At 41.6% G+C, this 19,075-nt stretch overlaps 1 protein-coding gene and 1 long non-coding RNA gene across 4 annotated transcripts in view; one reads left to right on the plus strand and one right to left on the minus strand.

Moving 5' to 3' along the window:
* The window catches only part of LDLRAD4 (low density lipoprotein receptor class A domain containing 4), a 285,556-nt gene that overhangs the window by 54,215 nt on the left and 212,266 nt on the right, over positions 1-19,075 (minus strand). The window lies entirely within an intron of this gene.
* On the plus strand, positions 6,052-13,775 carry LOC146441829 (uncharacterized). The gene is made up of 4 exons (XR_014850056.1): positions 6,052-6,518; positions 11,895-12,052; positions 12,485-12,596; positions 12,779-13,775. It is a non-coding gene; the product is annotated as an uncharacterized LOC146441829 (long non-coding RNA).

Consider the following 19,075-nt stretch of genomic DNA (forward strand, 5'->3'; position numbering starts at 1 on the left):
AATTCTGCAGTACACACAAATCTTTCCTCCACTAAACTGCTCAGCCTTCAGTAGGTTCAAGTAGTAACAGTCTTAAGGACTTGAGGATCTGCAGGACAGTCCAATTCTGTAAAAGCTGTCAAAAAGCCCCAGCCAAGCACATGATAAAACTCTAAACTCATTCCCACATTTTGTTTTTCTCCTGTTATACATGTATGTTTCATACCATCCAGATTTTTTATGCAGAGAAATCTGAGAGTGTGTTTTTCCACACTTCCCTATCTCCTTTCAGAATTTTTTTTCTGCTTCTCTATGTTTTTCTGGGAATATGGGCTAAGGAGAGGACAGCTCTTTAGATCCACATGGAAATTGGACTCCAATTTTGGTTTCTCCCATAATGGTTGGAATCAACGACAAGCTCAGTGAAAACAACTGAGTTATTCTGGTGGAAACTTCAGCGAAAAAAAAAAAAAGAACTAGGCTATTGCTTCACTACAGAAATAGATCAGTGATGTGTTTTTATGCAGTGGCATTTTTCAACCATGAACTAATAAGAACATTCAGCTTGAATATTCCACAAATTCCTTAAGATCCTGATGCCTCTTCCTGGCAGTAGCTCTTTGTTAAATTTAATGACTCTTTAAAAGAGAAAAGAGAAAATGTCCATACCACCTGCTAGCATGAATGAAAGCTACCTAGGTAGACCTGGTCAAAAAAATTATACTGGAAACTTCCATATATTCAGTGGGATAATGAGTATTTTCTTGCACACATGAAGAGGAAAAAAAAATCCCAACCTGTTTAAAGACAAACTCCTGCCTTCTCCTTATAATCCTCCCAACCCCCACCCCAACCCGAAAATGTGATTTACCAGAAGGAGCTCACAATGCTGCTCTGGCTGAGAAAGTACACTGAGAACTTCACAGCAAGCCCAAAATAGCCTGAAAAGAGGAAATGGGTGGGGGTGAGGTTCTTTCTTCTGCTCACAAAGGACTTCGCCAGCCGATATAGATCAAGTAAAAACAGTCCTGACATGCGGAGCACACTTGGTGACAGTCCTCCCCTCTTTTCCCAGTCTGGTCTATTTTAAGATCACATCACAGGAAACTTGGCAGCTACATGTTTCCGAAAGTTGCCCCTGCCACTTCCACAAGTTCAAATCGTTTGTAAGGGCACAGCTCCCAGCACAGAACATTCTGTGGGGACAGAAATGGTACTGTCGAGCTACCGAAGGCAGGTCATTCAGAGAAAGAAGACAATTGATAATTAAATGAAGCTGAAAACACCCTCACTTTTCTGTCCTAGATTACCGATTTTCAAAGAAATATAACATTTACATGAGCCATCCAAGTGCTGGCAGTACTTGTGATGGATACTGTGTGTCTGTTCAAAGAAAGAAGCCCTGTGCATCAAGACATTCAGTTGCGTGGGCTGTGTCCCCAGCATTTTGTTAAGCATTTTCTCTCACCTTCTAATAATTTTTCCAGAAAATTTTAACACTGTTAGTTCCAAATTTAAAAAGAACATGTGTGTGTATGTGTGTTCAAGTTACACATGCAGACACTAAACCAGCAAAAAAGAACAATACAGTTGTTTCATGTCAGACTTCAACTCTGATTCCCATTAAGCACTGAGTAGGAGGAATGTTAATGGCATGGTCTGGTTAGAGAAAACGATGATAATTAAACTACTAACAAAAATGCAAAAGCACATAAACATTGCCAGTGCCTTCACCCTACATTATAAAATCACCCGTATGTACAAAAGCAGCAATGGGAGATTTTCTGAAATTAGGAAAATTAATAGCAATTATCACTACTAATAAACTCCTATGCTTTGATTATTTTATAACTATATTCTTTACAAATGCCAAAGTTTCCCAGTCTCCCTTGTTCAGAGAACTATGTTTCTGAGTAAACAGAGCTCAAAAAATAGTTGGAAAAATATTCTGCACAAGAAAAATATATTACTTAAGCTCAATGGGTTAAAACAATCAAATAGATGTTTATCTCCCTTTTTCAAAGTAATTTATTTCTGGATATGGGAAGAGCGTTCTCATCCCCAAAAGTCAGTTTGAGATATCTGTAAATTTAAAATATAGGTTCTCAAGTTCAGTCTGTACACTAACACAACTATTTGAACACCATAAATCTTGAGTGTCAATCTAAATCCATTTAAAAAAAAACCCACCCTAATATTGTCTATGAAGAAAGAGAGCAAGCCATTGCTGCTTTATGATGTGTAAACCTACACAAAGGCTTTCAGGGAATTTCATGTGGTCGGTATTTTGTCTGTTAGTGACATCTGCTTCAAAAGAAATGCCACCAAAGGACAGGAGTATTAGATCCCTTCTTGCAAAGCTCACTCACTGCTCCCATGCTGAATATCACTCCCCCCTCACGCAAGGGCTCTCTGCTCAGCTTCCACACACAGACAGATTAGCTTAAATTGCTGTAAATAACTCCTACTTGCTATTCTTGAGCCCTTTATTCCAGGCTACTCTATATTCTTAAACTGTACCTGAGTCACCTTCATGTGTTATCCTTGTTGCTGTGGGAGACTCAAGGTTTAGTAAACAGGTTAAGCAAATGAAAAGATTACTCAGTATTGTGCTTCAAATGGATGCAAGATGAGATTACACTGAAAGCAAATATATTAACAAAATTAACATCTTTGCACTAGAATCTTTGCACTAATCGAAATAGCATGCACTACACAAAAAGAAACCACCCACAAGATTGTGCTTGAGTCTTCTTGACCTGGTATTGAAGACCAATTACCAACACTGCTAGCTTACTGGGCAAACTGGGATCTTTGGTTGCCATGCAGACTAGATGACATGGATGTTACGAGTTCCCTGTGACTGAAATGAAATAAATTGGAAGGAACTGAGTGGTGGTTACTAGCTGATAATATTATTTATGGAAGACAAAGTAGCACAGTATACTTACATTTATTCCTCACCACGTGTCAATGTGTATCGCTACATCAAACAGCATGAAATTCAATATACTAAAGTACTTTTCACTAAACAAAAGAAGAACTGAGGCAAGTTAAAGCAAGCTCATTTAAGAATGAATACTGACATTTAAGAAAGGCTTGAGATAACACTTCATCATTCATTTTTCTGGTTTCCCTCCCCTCAAACGAACATGCTAGTGACATTAGGGCATGACAAGTCACCACTAGTTCAAACACAAAGCTTACCAGGGACAAATACATTAGGTGGGAAGCAACATGGTCCAACCAGTATGGCAATGGACAGGAAATCTACAGAGGCTTGGAAGCAATCCAGTCTCTTCCATTCTTCTCTGTACCTCTGTCACAGTAAGTCCAACCCTCATACCATGAATTTCCACTGGCCATGAGATAGGCCATAATAGTTATCTATTTATAAAAGCACTTTACAGACACCGTAGAAAAATTCTAAACAAGAACTTTGTATTCTTATGTGCTAAAAAAAATTCTTCACATGAGGTAGCTTTAGTCTTAGTTTCTCCACGTTATATGGTCTCTCAGCATGAACATGTCCAGGTTCTGGTAATTATGCCATCATCTCTATAGAGGGATCATTCATCATCGTGAGTTGCTAACAAATCAGCACCCTCAAAACTGAGAAGGGCAAAGGAAAGAACGATTTCTTCTCTGAAAATTACCTGTTCTGAACAAAAGAGAAAATACCTTGGATGTAAATCTGATCAAGCAGATCTAAAACTGGCTAAGTTTTCAGACTGAGGAACTGCAAACTGACAGGAAATGTTTGATGTCAATAACCCAGCCCTCTTAACAGTTTTCTGATGCAGTCCTTCAGCTGTGAGATAAGGTGACTATTACAATCACTCTTTACATATGCAGAACCCACACAGAGCTGAAGAAGGTTTTCCAATTCAGTGATATGAAAGAAAGGAAACCCCCACACTGACACCACTGCATGTAGCAGCACAGCACCCACAAGTCCCTGCGGTGCCACACACAGCCCACGCACATTGTGTGGCCACAACCAGTTAAAGTTTTGGTGGGTGAAAAAGCAAGGGGTAAGCTGAGAAATAGGCACAGCAAGATGAACCCACTGTCCCTAGCACCAGCTGAAGGCACAGGGCAAAGCCAAGAAAAAACAATGGCTGTGTGTACACAGTTGTAAAGTCTGACTTGTGGAGAAGCCACAAGCATGACGCATTCCTTGCCTTCAATATACAGCTCTCACTCCTTGTTTGTCCTCACTTCCATGCCATGCAGAACACCATTTCATCTTCTGAGTTATCTGGACTACTACTTTTTTTTTTTTTTTTTTTAATGACATACAGTAATTTCATATAGTGGGCCACATTTTCAGAAGTTCTCAGCATCCAGAAATGTTGAGCTCAGCACGCACATTTTCTGAGTATACAATGACATATCTACAGATCTGTCTTGTTCAAAAACCTAACCTTGGTAACCTCTCTGGAGATTACATCAACACACACAATAAATAAGAAGAATTGCTGAAACCCCTTCTCCCCCTCCTGTTAAAAGAGAAAAAAAAAGTTTAAAATTATGTTCTAGTTTTTAATAACCACCAGAAGTTAAAGCCCAAACCCTACATCTCTCCTGGAACTCAAATGCCCCTCCACAGTAAGTGCCAATGAAATTCTTGCAGGGAGACCACCAGCTCTGTATAACAACTTTCATGGTGCCTCTAACTTTTGAGCCTCTCAGTTAGCTGGAGACACAGTCACAGCCATGTATCCTACTAGTGTGGTGTTCATACATGTATAGTTATTTTTTTAAAATAACAACTTTTCCAGAGCACAAGGTTGCTTTTCAAAGATGCCCATCACTCTGTTCCCTGTTAGCTTCTCAGGAAACAGTGGATCCTCATAATCTCCAAAAACTACGCCATAGAGACTTCAACGCTGAGCGGGTGCTCACTGGGGTGACAACTTTTGCTCAGTTACAGAAGTAAAAGTCTTCCAAAACTAAATAATGGATCAGGAAAAGAACACTTCTCAATGTTAAAACTGTGTAGACAGAGGTACTCTGTCTATACAAGAACACTGAAAGAAAAAAAATCCTAAAAATCTGGCTAATTTTAATATATTAGCAGTCAGATTTTAAAATGCGGCCTATCAGAGATATGTCTCAGTGAAGTGAAGGATCTGTTCTGCCACTAGGAAGGGTTTATCAAGAAGAAAACAGCCACTGTGGTAAATGACAACAAATCTAGCATTTGTCCCACCGGCTTAGCCCCAGGTGTGTTGGCAGGCTCGGCAGAGGGGCTGTCAGCTGGGGAGAGGGACAAAGGTCCTGGGGGATACCTAAATGAGGAGTTCTGGGAAGGGATGAGAAGGTGCTGCAGGCAACCTGGTGAGCTGGAACACACCGTGCTGAGCAGGGACTGGATCAGTGAAACGTGATGCCAGCGGACAAGGAGTGAAGAAGAAAATCTGGCAAGCTAGGATAGATATCACTGGCATTTCAGATAGGTGACGTCTGTCCACTCCTCTTTAGCCTCCCCTGTTTGGATTACAGGATGTCCATGTCCTGCTGACGGAAAATGGTCGGTGAAATTGGGTCTCACTGCAGGCTCCACGGCTGGGGACTTTCTCCACCATTTCGCCTCGAGTTCTCTGGGCGGGGGAGAAGTATGATGGTTTAGGCAGCTTTGAGGAGCTGCCTGGAAGCCTTCGACTGGGGTGGGATGGGGAGGGTAAAGAAAGGGACAGAGCAACCCGTTTAGTTATGAAAGATCTACGTTTAAATCAAATTATCAATTATTAAATAGTACGAGGAATTTGATTTATGCTTATTTATCGCCAGCAGGTGATGGTTCAGCGTTGCCCATCTCTTTCCCTGAGCCCGGCAAACTGCTGCACAGCTCCCCGGCCGGCTGAGCGGGGATGCAGCCCTGGCGGGCCGGGGCGCGGGAGCCCCGCGGTGGCGAGAGCCGCTCCCGGCCGGCGCCGGGGACACCTGCCGGGCACGGGCAGCGCCCCGCAGCCCCGGGGCCGGCTTTTTCTGGAAACATGACAGCCGGCCTCGGGGAGCCGGGAAAGGGAGGGGGACGGGGGTGCCCGGCAGGACGCGAAGGCGCGACGTGGCGACTGTCGCTAGGGGAGTGACAACAGAGCGATCAACAGAGGGGCAGGGGTGCGGGGAGGCGCAGGCCGGGCTGTGCGAGCCCCGCGCTGCCCGCCAGCCCCGCACGGAAATAGCCGTGCCCGGCCAGCGCGGCCGCCCCTCCGCCGGCAGCCCACCGCGCACGGGTTATTTTTGATCGGCCTGAGCAAGATAAAACTTGAATCGGGGCAGCGCGGCTGATTTACAGCCGCTTCGAGAGCTGCGTGCTTGGCTGCGGATGAGTGAAAAGGCTTTGCAGGCTGCGCAGGAACATCTCCCGCCCCGCCGCTGCCCGCAGAGGGGAGCGGGTCTGGCTGCCACCCGCCCCGCACGGCAGCCCTGGCCATGCCTCGGCCTGGCGGCGAGCTTTGCCCCACGGCCACGCTCCATCCCACAGCCTGCGTGGCCGCCACGGCTTGCCAGCCCTCATATGAGAGGAGCAGGTAAGCGTCTTGGGCCACAAAAGTGGTATTGAGCTCTCCATCCTCCCCCCTGCAGTTCAGCACTGCATTCACTCCAAAGCCGCCTCGCCTGTTCCAATCAAAGCCTCTGTACCTGGGCAGTGAGGATGGGAGGCTAAGCTCAGCTTGCTTAAGCTAATGCTGCCACACTGCACCTAAGAAAAAAAGATGTGGAATCCTCTCATCACAAAATTGATGTTCTGAACTGCAGCAAAAGCCTTGACAATCAAAGTTATGTTCCAGCAAAGCACTAACAATAATCTCCTACGCTGCTGTGGCAAGGCCCTGAGTCACGTCACGTATACTCTTTTTTTCCTATTGAAAAGGAGAGAAAATAATTAGGCATATTTACTAAGCTTCTGTAAGTGCAAAAGATTGGGTACCTTTAAAAAATAACAGTATTTCGATGCAAATATAAACTTATCATAAGCTTCCTGAAGCACATGCAGCATAAAGGCAGTATCACTGCAGAGAAGGTATCTGCTTTCAAGGGGATTTGCATTCTCATTGAATGCTGGACCAGGTCCAGACCAGCCGGAGGATAACCACCCTCTAACCTCCCTGCGGAGACTTACAGAGACGAGACTGAAGCAGTATCATTTCTGACAGAAATCAAATCCTGGCTACTGCACTGCTGGGAACACTACAGACAGGAAGAAAAAAAAATCGGGAGGAATTTGAATTAAAACAGTTCTGTGAAGCTTATTTAGGTAATACCTTGTCGAAGGATCTGATACGGGAACACACTGCATATTTACTAAATGAATGCAGAAGTTAAGCATCTGCTAGCATGAAAAATAATTTTAACAAATGGAATGTACAAATGTTAAAGCTGACCAGTTATAGAACGCAGGCTCAGTTACATGCCTAGGTTAACCAAGCTAAATAATACATCCAGTCAAATCATACATGGAACCACAGAGAGCATTCAAAAAATACAATTTTTTAAAAATTCCAATCAATTCATATTTCAGCACTAGCATTTCAGAGAACAGGATAATTCCTAGTCATGTTTCTCCAAAGATTCAAAAACAAGTGACCTTAATGGAATCTTATGAATATTAGGATACTGCATCACATGTCCTGGGCACATAGTCAGTACTTCCTTCTTGATGCACCCAGAGACATAGATAAGAAAATCCCAGAACAGACTGATGAACACCTTCCAGGTATTCCCTATCTTGCTGTATTCATCCTCATGTAGTGGTAGAAACCTTTGAGAAGTCACACAGCAAACTGGATCAGAAAAATGGTAAGCAATTTTTGAGTGTCAGCAAAGCACAGGAGGCAGCACAGGAATAGGAGCAAAGTGAATGCACAAGGCAGCAACCTCTCAGTCCTGCCAATCTGGCCAATAAATGAGTAATCTTCATACATTGTGTTTGGAATAGTGAGCTCTATAGTGAGCTCTAAGATTGTCCCAAAAGAAGCAGCATCTGAATTGTATTAGACCTACAGAGACCCTTAGCTGTGGCTGAACCGTCTGTGAAAATATGTCTGGACTACAAGAAAATGTAATGTTTTAAAATGTCCTAGTTGGCTTAAGTTGTCATACTGGCAACCCAAATTACAGATATGCCAAACCCAAATGACAGGCAGATAAAAAATCATTGCAAAAACATTAGGTGCAAATTATTTTTCAACTGATACATAAATTTGGACTTCTTTAAGTCACAGTTTAAAATACTTCCTGCTAGAATCTTGGGTTTTCAGTTTTATACAATTTGTAGCAGAAATATGAATACTAGTCTGAAGAATGCATGAACAGGAACACAACTAATCCTGGCCAAATCCTTGGGCACACATCTCTTAAACCCCTTCTTAAAAGCTTGGGGGTTGTGAGAGTGGGAATGAAAATGGTAAGAAACAAGTGTGGGACAAATCAGTTGTTTAAAACAGATACCACCTTCTCTTTCCATAGCATCTCTCTGAGGGTTTTTTTTTTTTTTTTGCATTAATTTTCTTGTGTTAACAAGTAACGTGAGCTCTTCAGATAATCATTAGAACCTCAGAGTTGAAACTTGCATAAAACTGTAGAATACACAATAAAATGACAAGAACTAGCAGGCAATACTGCAAATAAAACATTTTAACACACTAGCACATAAGAACGGCAAGTGATGGAAAACCCCACTGTTGTTTGTTTTTCCTAGTTAATAATTTTTAAAGTGCAATTTTCTCTATCAGAGCATTTTAAGAATGTTTGCTTTAAGAACTCCTCACTTTCTTCCCTGTTTTTAAATGCCCTCCTGTCACATTTAAATAGGCTCCAGGAAAACTTCCATCAGCAGTGCAAGTTAGATGAGGTTTAGGGTCTGATTGTATGTTAATTATTTGCATAGAAACAATGTTTCCTGAAGAGACAGAGGAAGGAATATACAGTAATTGTGGCCTGCCTCTAAAAATGGGACAGGTTTACCAGAGGGGACAGTACTTACAACATCAAGAGACCTGTCAGTGTTAGTGCTTTGCCATCACATGTCTGTGTGGGTTCTTTCTCTGCCTCCACATCCACAGAAATCTGGGGATGTTTGCCCAGGGAAGGCAGCTCTTCATCTGATACAGAATTCAGGAGCTAATGCAGTTTGCTATTACTATTTGAGCCAAACAGTAGGAAAGGGGGGAAAAAAAGAAAAATAGAAAGGAACAGGGCAATTTTGTAGGAGAGAAAACCTGAAACTATTCTATATTAATGATTTCCTCACAGAATTAAAGCTGAGATTTACCTGAAAATAAATTGATTTTTATGCTGAAATGAATTGCTCCCACAGATTTGGGGGAGAAGGGTGAGTGTCACATCAGTATAGCTACAGCTGGGTAATCACTCTGCTAATGCTGTAGTGCAGATCCTCACAGCACAAACTAGCTCTAAAATCTGGTCTCTGGTTTCTGCACAGGAACACTTGGTTCATTTACAGGTGTGATTCCTACCTAAACAGTTTATACCAGCACACCTCCAATACAGACACCTCTGCAGTTTTATAGAAGTTTCTCTGTGATGCTATACCTGTTCCCACATGGGAATACTCTGATAGTGGACAGACAGAATCAGTACTGAAATCAAACTGATTCACATTATTTTCAAAATAATTTGTTGCTGCAGTGCTGCAGAGTGCCTGCTTCCGAATGCTGGTTGCTCTTCAAGAACTAGTTGCTGTTTTCTGGAATTTATGACTGAAAGAATTAAAACCAAAGAAAACTAAAATAGATCTCCAAAGGATACTAATAGCTCCTTCAAGCTCTGAGAGATTCTAGATCTTATTACAGTAAAATATACTTAAGGTAATAGATATGGCTTTCTAAATGTAAACGTTTTTTACCAAATAGTAAATTCTAATTCATTATACAAATATCCCATATCTCAAACACAACGATCCATGCAAATGATAACTAGGTGATAATTTGCCCCATTTGTACATATATTTGAAGAGCAGCTGAAAATTTGGGCCATTGTAAATGTATGTGCATGCCACTGTTTTGCAAATGTAGGACCAATGCCCTGGAAACATTCAAATGCCCAATGGCATCAGTGGGAATTGAGGGATTTCAGCGTTTGGCAGAACTGAGCCCTTTCTACATGTGGGTATAAACACATTTGGTTGCACACAGAGAGGTTTTGAATAAAACGCAGATGGTGGACAATAATTTCCTATTCATCTGGACATTCTCGGAGATGACATTCCTGACTGTAGTTTTAATGTTATAAATTAAGATTTGGTAGTTCCTTTAAACATAGTTCATTTATTTTTGAAGGATTCTAGATTCTGGTTCTCAGCAAATTAAGAAAATGTATTTCCAGCCAGCAGACCAATCATAATATTAACTCTCTCACACTTGCCGATAACCTTTAAGGAAGCTTTACCTATTTATATCACAGCCATGAAAACATCCAAGAAGAACACTAATTAATAGTGATAATAAAAAATAAAGCCTTCAGTCATGTGCTCCATTCAGTCACTTGCACCCATTTATTTCCAAAATGAACAAAATACATTTGCAGTTTGGCAGGGAATTATTTTAAGGCCCTTAGAATCTCTTCTCACGTCTTTAGATGTCTGCCTTTCGCTCGCGCGGGCTGAAATGTCTAGACATCCAAATTAAGGAGTGACCAATCACTGACAGACTGATCTCTCTGCGCACAAGGTCAGCACTACAGAGGCACACACGCTCACACACGCACACATGCTGGCAGCAGGCACCGCGCAGGAGACCTTTATTTGTGCACAAAAATATTGATGTTGCTAAGTGATACGCAGGCAGTCACTGGCCGTAAGTCTTTGTGTTTGTTTGTGTATCGCTGTGTCTTCTTTCCTGAGTAAACAATGCAACAGTGATGCCGAGATGGAAGAACCTGTCTAAATTAAAACAGCTATGGAACCTAATTTATTATGTCTGCATGGTATCAACCTATTGCATCTTTTTTCCTGATTTTGTCCCATTAAGTCAGAAGGAAAAAATTTAGGAGGAACTTGAAAGCAGACATGTCCCAAATGGTCCCAATCATCCTACTTCAGTTAAACAATAAAAACTATTTATTTGCAAAGGTCGCTCTGCATCTCAAGCTTGCTGACACCAGCTTTAAGAAAAAGTTTTGATATTAAAATAAAGGTCCTGTATTAAATTCGTATGTCTAGTCACTGGAATAAGGGGTAACCTGACAATAGTATCTCATGATACCACATAGTAAGTGTGGATGGACTTGCCTTATCTTAAAATTCAGTCCAGTTCCATTCAGTTCAGTCCCCCACAAACAAACACACACACACACACACACAAAACTTTTTTGAGTCATCCCAAATTTTAAAATTGTGGTACTAGGAGTAGGTTTCTGGAAGCACAGCTGTCCATGACAGAGGTCCTGTTCAGAGTTTTCAAAATAAGTTGGTTTTCTTGACTTCAAGGACAGTGAAGTATGAAGAATCTGGGTTTCCTTAATCACCTCCCTGGTTGGCTTTCAAAGCTTCTGGGGTGCCCCAGCAGTGCGCAAACCCACAAGCTTGTGAGCCCCCTGATCCCCAGCTTCCCAGGGGAGGTGCCCAGGGGAGATCCTGGGGAGGTCTGCAAATGCAGGTTCCAAACTTCACTGCACTGGGAAGTATGCTGGGAGGGAATTGGCCCAGTCTCCTCCTGGAAGTTTCCAGATTCCCAGAAATCTTTGCAGTCAACATGGTAGCCCATTAGATGGCAAATTCCTTTTTTCAACAGAAGAGTATTTCACAGAGCTTTGCCATAACAGCGATACCACTGAAGCGAGGACACTCTCCCTCTCACTATAGGTAGTGCTACTGACACCTGGAACTACATAGAACATATCATTAGGAAAATAGTGAGTGTATTTTGACTTTGATTTTATTTTAGCAGCAAGTTACAAAGATGACTACCAATGACAATTGGCTGTGGGAAGCAAACCTTAAGGAACATTTCCAAACCTTTTACACCCTACTGGAACAGCAAAGGCCTGCCCAGCAATATAATGACAAAAATGAGCTGAGAACTAAGGTAAAACAGCAATTCAGGTAACTTGGTTTTGGTTTCACTCTAGGTTCCTACAAGTCCTGTAATAAATCACAAGACAGGCATAAACTTCTGGTTTTAATTGTCATGTACATACCAGTTCCTCCCAAACTCTGTTTCTCCCTCTCCCACTAAAGCAACAGCCAGTTTACAAATGCAGTATTCTGCCAAGTGACTACATTTTGGATGTCTTGGTACATAACCATACCCAAAGCAGTGCTGCACCAAACCATATTCTGTTCAGCCAGCCCAACCAGACACAGCAGCCATCAGTCCAGCAGGCAACTGCAGGGACAGGGCAATTTGGTCCCTCCCTCCCCACACTGATAATTTGCTGGATGAGTCACCTGCCCTTCTCTGTCACAGTTTGTCCATATGTACAATGTTAATTGTAACAATACCTTCCAAGTAAAAAGTGCTGCTTAGGATTCCAGAGATCAAAGACCAGAAATGTCCCTGTTTTGGACAAAAGCAATTCTTTGCCTTATTCTTGAGCTGCTTGCATGGCAAGCACTGGGAGCAGACCATTCCTGCAGTAATCATGAGGTAAGTCTACTAATCTTTATTCACCCAATCAATTCTTTCCATTAAAACATTATTTCTGAAGATTTACCCTGGACAAATACTTCAGTTTTGGGGTGAGGAAAGAAGAGGGAAATAAGGACATAAATAAAACATGTTTTCCTCAGAAAAGCTGTATGTTAATTAGAAATGTTCTTTCCAAACAGATTTCTGTTTGTAGGAAGAATGAGATGCTGCAGAGAACAGGCATTACATCGAAGGACCTGACTTGCCTTCAACTCCAACATGACCACTCAGGCAATCAGCACACACTGTGAAGAGCACATACTCATATACGAACTTATATATATATATATTGCTCTTTTTCCTCTTTTCTTCAAAAGCATTTCACATCCTACTAAAATTCTATTTGTTCTACTGAAAGTTTACGCTTCTGATTTTGTGCAGAGAAGAATGCTTATTCACAAATAAACCTTTCAGGATGGAAAAGTGACAAGGAAGAAAAGATCAAGTCAGACAAGTATAACTGGAAACTCAGATGTAAAGATTTCAAATATTTCAAAAGATGTCTTGACAGGTATATTCCCACCTCATTCCAAGCAAATAAGATTAGCATGTATTACTGAGAATTTTATGCCTCAGTAGAAGGCCCTAATTATATTTCACACTGCTCTGAAGATTCCTGTAATATACACACATCTTTAATGTGGAATTTTATACCCTATTTATAGCATATAGGCTCTTTTTGATATTATTACTTTTCTATGAAAGTTCCTTTGAAGTCAGGTAATTACCTTAAGCGAAATATTTAGCCTGTTGTGAGAACTGAACCATAAGATGTGTGTAGAACAAGTAAGTCATCATGTAGCCAAATATAAAGGTTTCTGAGCCACAAGTGGGGATGGAAACATTAATTACGAAGACAAAGCCAAGAATGCATTCTAGAAGTAATTTAAAGTGAAAGCTAATAAATCTGTATGGTACTACACCTTGTTTCATTCATGTCCCTGAAAACTATTTGAGCTAAGCACTTAAGAGAATAAAAGCATTTCATTACTAGTTACTATCCTTAGTAATGCCAGAGATCTGGCCAGAGTCTGGCTGTAACTGTGAGGAGCTTGGGAGGAGTTGCTAAGATGGCTAATAATGATCTGCAGAATCTTATCCCCAACCAGAAATGGTGCATCATTAAAGACTTGTAAATCTGGATTCTTCCATACTAGACGAATGTGTGTCTCTTTCCCTGCAAAGCTATGAATCTCTTTACTGGGATAAATCATAGAATCAAATTACATATGGCTACCATATATCAATATACAAAGTTATGTCATTTTTATATTGCATTTCATCTAGGACTGAACCATGACCAGTTTTATTTGACAGCAGAGTTTTAAAGAGATATCACGTGTAGTGAAAAGTCACCAGCAGATTCCCCTCTTCACCTCCTCAGGCACAGTTCCTTGAAGATACCTAAAAGTACAGGACGTCAAAACTTAATGCCATATGGATCTGCAATTTGTCATGCAAACGTTGTCCCTCATATGCAATGCATAGCATAACACATGAAACCAAAACTTCAAGATGTAACAGAGCCATACATACTGTGCATACTCTCTCACACACACACAAAAGGCCTGTCAAGCAATGCAGGATCACAAAACCAATTAATTATCATTTTTCACAGATGGAACAAATTCACCTAATCCACTGCATCCAGACAGGTTTTCCCAACTGCATGCACTTCAGTAATCTGAGCATTAAAACTGCTGTTTCTCTTATATTTTTTGCCTAAGCAAAAGTCTAGCTTCATATTAAGAATGCTTAATAAAACCAACACACATTAAAAACAGTCAGCAGGGAGTGCTGCAATTAGATGCTTGCACAGTGCTTCCCTCTGTGCCTACATGCAAATAATTTTCATCTTATATGGACTTTCAGAATCTTCATCATGGTGCTGCAGTAAGAGACCTCCTCCCTTTTTGTTCATGTGAGATGTAAATATAAAGCCAGTGATTGCTTATCACCATTATTTTACAGAATAAAACAAAATTACTTATAAATTGGCTAAAAATGTAAAGCTCCTCACTCCATGTGGGATCTTAATTTAGTCTGACTGAAGACACATACTGTGGTTGCATCTCCCAAAACTTAGGGGTGGAGGAAAGATTACGACTGAAAAGGCATTTGAGATATGGGTCCACAAGGATATAAAAGGCTGGAAGAAACACATTTAAGATCACAGAAGTATCTACATAGATTATATGAAACATTTTCCTATACAGAATATAAAAATGCTATTGTCTTCTTTTGGATGGGGGTGGAATGTTTGAACTAATAAGGGCAATCATAGGGAAGACAGGCATAGAATTCCTCTCTGTTGACTTAGTCAGATGCAAAATTCACTCTGATTGCTGTGGGATTCTCTATATAAAGCCAGAGTCTACAGAATGCTTTGTGTTCTCAGCGTAATTCCTTCCATCTGAGCAAACGATGCTCAGCATTTTATAGGAGGCAGTCTTCCATCGTGTAAAATTGGCTGCACATAACTTTGTTGCAACGTCTGCAATTCTCTGTATTCACATTCTTCCTTCCCAGAGTAGCCTACTGAAGGGACTGCAGCATGTACATGAAAGAAACCAAACTGTAAGGAGGAAACTTTAGGAGGGAATAGGAGAAAGGCTCTGAATCGCACACTCACAGAAGGGTTGAGGGAAGGAGGGACCTCTGGAGGTCATCTCGTCCAACCTGTCCCTGCTCAAGCAGGGCCACCCAGAGCCAGTTGCTCATGGCTGTGTCTGGCTTCTTCCAGCCTTGCTCTGGCAAAGTGAGAGGCTCAGTTTGAGGGGAATAATTGCAGCTGTCTCACCTCATCCCAGGGATGCTACAGGACAGAGTCCTTTCCTAAACCACTTCCACAGCATATCTTTCACGAAAAGTTCAACCTTTCTTTAATGGCACTTGACATCAGCTTTTCAGATTTCACAGTCTGACAAAGGACAATTCCATTTTGTCAGAGCTTTGTTCCCACTGCCATATCCTAGCCTGCAAACATACAAAAATGTCTCTACCAGAAGCGAGTATGCAAACAAACAAAAAAATGCTGCAAAAATATTCAGTGTGAAGGAAAGCCACACCCACTGTCTAGGTCTGTCCAAGTCCATCTTTTCAATCTATTTATATCCCATGTTGCAGGTTTGTTGGCTTATTAATTGAAAATTTGCCTGTGAGAGTCTCTTGCACATTCGTTACAGCCTTTATAAAGATATTCCTTGCAAATGCCTCAAGGTCACACTTAAAACCATGGTGTGAACCATGCCAGACATCGAATTTGTGAACGAGCTTCTCCCAGGCCCATGCGTGCTGTCTGCCTCCCCATGCAGAGCAGAGCAGAGCAGAGCAGAGCAGAGCAGCTCTGAGGGGAGGTGCAGCTGCAGCAGGCCTTTCCCTGACGCCGAGCAGCCGCCACGGCTCCTCTCGGTCACGGCTGATTCCCACGAGATGGCACGGCACAATTTAATCTGAGTTTAATCTGAGATTTTAAGCGATGACTCCTTTACTGACGCAAAAGTCTGCCAGCACACTGCCTCGCTACACGTCTCTTACGATTGGCTTCTCTCACGGAGTGTCTTTGCAATTTTCCCTGGATCAAAACACTGCCGGTCTCTCCTTGCTGACAGCAGAGGACTTGTTTCTTTAGAGCTCTTCTGCAAAACAAAGTTGCAGTAACTTGGAAATAAAGGTAGTTTTAGGTTGTGTGATCTACCTGAAAAGCCACTCAGGCAGTGAAACACTGAAATGGTAAGGAGTTGGAAACAAAAGGAAAAAAAAAGACATAAATGAAGAGTGTGGTTTGGGTTTGGTTTAAGAGTTTTCAGCTCTGATTCTTGTCAGTAACACTAACGCTTTGATTTAAATCAGCCTTGAAACAGTCTTGAACTCTTTGGTAAGAAATTTAAACTGAAATGGAAAATTAACACTGGCTGATCTGCACAGTCCCTCAGTTACACAAAATCTCCGAATATCAAGTTGAAAAAAGAAGAATACAATGACATTTCTTGTAGTCATGCATGAAGTTGGAGAGAAAAACAACCTTTTGCCAAAAGCTAAGTAAAGGTTTCCCCTTCTTTTCACTATCTTTATGGCTTCTACCACCTTTTCTGCATGAGCCAGTATTTCAGCTGGCTATCTGGGATTACTAGAGAAGCTGCCACACTGCTGATGTGTCCCTGCCTATCCATGGCTGGGGATAAAACAGTTAAGTTCAGCAGCAAAGTGACAAGAGAGGCAGCAGCCTCCGGCAGCCACAGGAACAACAGTTTCCACAGACTAGAGGCTGAAATTTCAGAGGGAAATAATCCCAACTGTCATAGCCAGGTCAGAGAGTGGAGCACCAATGACACTGGCTTGAGTTTTAAGGCAAAATGTTACTGGAGACATGCATGGACCTGACTTTACCATCCTCTGAAGGGCCATAATAATGACATCCACATACCTGCAAGAGGTAATAAAACAAAGCAGGAATTTTGCCTGCACAAAATGTAAACATCAAAACAGATGGCGCAGTTATGTTAATCAGTTAACGTTTGCAGAGTGCTTTGAAGATGCAAAGCATTGTAAAGGTACTAAATACTTACAGTCTTGTCTAGACATCATCAAGCTCATTTTTAGATTGCAACCTTTTCAGGCCAAACATAGCCTCTCTGTATATGGTTGCACTGTTCCGTCTGTAGCAGGTTCCAATCTCAGGATGTATGTGCAAGAGAGGAATAACAGAGGAGCAGCTCCTGGAGATGGAAAGCTCAAGCCAACAGTTCCTGCTAAGCAGCATGAAGCAGCACAGCAGAGTGTAGGACTAAATATCATCAGGGAATCAGATGGAAGTCAAAATGTACTGCACCAGATTTCACCAGAGAAACAAGTAAAGATTGAGGCTGTCACAACAGATAATCCCTTAAAGACCAGTTTGCCACGATGGTGAGAACTGTTTACTTGCACTAGCAAGCCCTCATTAGAAAAAAACATCTTTGACAGAATAAGCTATGTATGTAGACTTAACAGAGCTGTGAGAAGTGCAGAAGCAATCTTCATCATCCATAGTCCAAGTAAGGAATTTAACAAAGTGGGTTATGAACAATGAGATCACAGATTTTGTTGAGGTTTGGGAAAAATCCATCTAAACCATTTCAAAACTCACACTTTTTATTTGCTCTAAGGAATGTGGAATGCAAATAAAATTAAACTCCAGGGACTTATTCTGCAATAAGCAAGCCTTCTGTGTCAGATTGCCTTGCAACCTAACCCAAACCTTACTATTCTGACATTAAGAAACCACAGATCTCAGAAACCTTTTCCACTCACATTTCCCCATCAGCTCAGACTTTAAATGGGGAAAGAAGTCTGGTGTTACACAAAAGGTGCAGACAGCTGAAACACGTAATCCTTATTCATACCCTAAAAATAGACCCAAACTGACCACCCAGTGCTTAACCAGTGCTAGTGAGCACGGAATTGGAGTTGGAGATTTCAGCTCAGCTGCTAGCTTGGGGCTAGGAGCAGTGTGGAGCTGGCATGTGGAGCCAGGGAACTTCCAGTCCCTCTGAAACAGCCCCTCTGACCCTTACTGAGGCAAAATGTACCAGACCCACAGGGGAATAGCATCCCTCTCCCTTGAACAGAAGCACAGCTCTGGTCAGGGGGCTTGGAGCAAGGATAGAAAAGACTAAAGGAAGAAAGGTGCATTGGTGTTAAGGAAATTGATCTTTTTTACTCTAAAAAGAAAACCTTTTTTCCTACCTTCCTCCACCCCCCCCACCCCCCACAACCAACAGTGGGGAAAGATGGCTTTATTCTTGATTGCACTTTTGGACCACCCCCCAAAACCCACCTTTTTACTGTGCTGGCAGAGCATACCAGGGCTCTGCATCTAACTCACTATTCCCATTAACAGCTGTATAACAAAAGTCCTATGCTGTAGACTCACTTGAATGCTAGTGACAGGGTGACAGGTAAGGGTATTTTCCTGCTTTTGAGGTTTTTGCTTATTTCCCAGCCTCTTCACTTGAATTGCCAAACATTAATTTCTAAGCAGGAGAAAAGTCTTAACGTCATTACGGCTCTCATTTCTCAATTTGTTCTCCAATAATTTCTGTCACCTTCTCAAAAGAAAACTTTAATTGGAAAAGGATTAAAATAATAAAAAAACCCTTGCATCCTTTGTACTGGCAGAGCACATTAAAGAGCAATGCCAGCACCATAGTGACTTCTTTCTTTCCAGGGAAAGCATTGCCTCTCCCTCTTTGTTTCAAACAGCATGTATATACAATAAGTCAAATTTTCAGTCTCGTCTTAACTGGGTTACCAACTTTCTTTGCCCATAATTTTGCATATGCTCACATAATTATGTCCTGAAATTTGCAAATACAATTACTTGCTGACACACTTTGTTATCTGAATGATAAAGTATTTGATTGTATCCAATGAAAACAATATTAAGATGGGGAAGC

Source organism: Lichenostomus cassidix, chromosome 2 (assembly GCF_008360975.1).
Source record: "Lichenostomus cassidix isolate B80296 chromosome 2, HeHo_3.0, whole genome shotgun sequence".
Lineage (NCBI taxonomy): Eukaryota > Metazoa > Chordata > Aves > Passeriformes > Meliphagidae > Lichenostomus > Lichenostomus cassidix.